The sequence below is a fragment of the Austrofundulus limnaeus genome, unplaced genomic scaffold, assembly GCF_001266775.1.
Source record: "Austrofundulus limnaeus strain Quisiro unplaced genomic scaffold, Austrofundulus_limnaeus-1.0 Scaffold521, whole genome shotgun sequence".
Classification (NCBI taxonomy): Eukaryota; Metazoa; Chordata; class Actinopteri; order Cyprinodontiformes; family Rivulidae; genus Austrofundulus; species Austrofundulus limnaeus.
The window spans coordinates 231,495-233,373 of NW_013952923.1; the positions used below are offsets into that span (position 1 = coordinate 231,495).

General features: G+C 41.0%; 1 protein-coding gene across 1 annotated transcript in view; it reads right to left on the minus strand.

Moving 5' to 3' along the window:
• Window positions 1-1,879, minus strand: part of psd2 (pleckstrin and Sec7 domain containing 2) — a gene marked incomplete in the record, with an annotated part of 96,061 nt that overhangs the window by 42,489 nt on the left and 51,693 nt on the right.

Below are 1,879 nucleotides of genomic sequence, written 5' to 3' on the forward strand. Positions count from 1 at the left end.
ATTTCTACCTTCTCCTCTCTGTCAACGCTCTCTGGTTTCATTTAAAAGAGTCGATCATCAGATATTGTCCAAGATTAACCTTCAGGGTGAATATAGCTCGCTCACACCGAGGACCTATCCACGTCATCATTTACCCAGAATGCTTTGCATGTAAATAAAATGGCCCCATCCGTGTTAAAATATACGTTTAAAATTTTACTAAACGGAACAGTATTTTTACAGTCTTTATTTTACAGTTAAAATATATGTTTATCAAATAAAGTCTAATGTTACAACTAGTCAGGGATCCCTTGAAGAGTTAGCTGGTTGAACTCTGTGTTCTCAGCCCTGTGTTGGGATTTAAATATCTAATTAAATTGGTGGTACTGAATATAGCTCCATCACTAGCACCCAAAGCAGCCACTAACCTGCTCTCATTTTGTATTTTAAAATACTGCAGACAGGTTGGTATGTCGCCACACGTTTTCCATCAGCCATAATACAACATGGCTGCTGTAAAACCATGGACAAAAGGTCAACAACAGAGCTCAGGAGTGGACTGTGGTCAGTTACACTGATCAGTAAAAAAATACCTTGATCAGGACCCAAATCAGATACTTGAGACTGGCTCTGGACGTCCACATTAACAAAGCCAGAGTCTATGTTATGTGAGTTGATATTTGTGCTCTCTGTCTCTTCCTCGGACACAAAACTACACAAAACAACTACTCAGCTGTAAACAATATACAATAGTGACCTCTTTTGGCCTGCTGAGACTAGTTGGGATCAGGTGTGGGATTATGATTGTGAAACAACAGAGTTTACTGAAAAAAATAAACTCTAAAAAACTACATTTAGAACCATAAACGCTCCGTTGTGTGGTAGGAGGAACTTCAGCCAAAACAGGCTCTGCTCCACTAAGACTGTGAGATGTGTCATAAAACATGCAGTCGAGCTATAAATAGAACAGGATGGATAAATCTGTCAGCATTGAAATGATTCAGTTACTCTATGTGTGTGTGTGTGTTTGTGTAGAAATTTGTCTGTCTTGTGGTTTTGTCTGTTACTGTGTGTTCAGCCTGTGTGAGAGCCAGAAAAAGGATAATCTGCTGGATGTTTCAGCACTTCTATAGAACCACGCTAAGGTTTGTATTTCCTGAGTGACAGCCTGAAAGATGTGCATATTTCTGTGAGGAACAGAGGCAGAAACAGAGTGAGGAGGAGTGATAGATATGAAGACATCTCATGTCTGTGTCACAAAGTGAGCTTTAGGTTGTGTGAGAATGAAACACAAGCTTTTGCTTCTGCATGCGCTGCTGCTGGCCTGGCTTTCTTTTCATGTGTTTTTGTTGCTCCTGCGCTCCACGTCAGACATGAAAGAGATGAGTCGACGCTGCTCCTCTGATACAGAAACAACCGTGCCTGGCTTTTATCTGCTTTGCTTAAGCTCAGATCTGTTGGGCTCGCAAGGTAGAGGGAGGAACACACACTCTGCAGCGTAACGTTTGCATGCTGCACACTTCTACACTGCCTGGCCAAGAAAAAGTCACCACCAAAATAACAGGTCACACACTAATATTTCACTGGACCGCCTTTAGCTTGGATTACAGCACACATTCTCTGTGGCATTGTTTGGATAAGCTCCCTAGACCTGACCACCTGCAGCAACCCCACATCATAGCCCCGCCCCCACAGGCTGAACAGTAGACATGATGGGAGCATCATCACTATCCTTCCAGTTATTGAAGGGATCCCGATTAGTTGTAACATTAGACTTTATTTGATAAACATATATTTTAACTGTAAAATAAAGACTGTAAAAATACTGTAGGCTGTTTAGTTTTGTAAATTTTTAAAAATATATTTTAACATGGATGGAGCAAAGCATTCTGGGTAAATG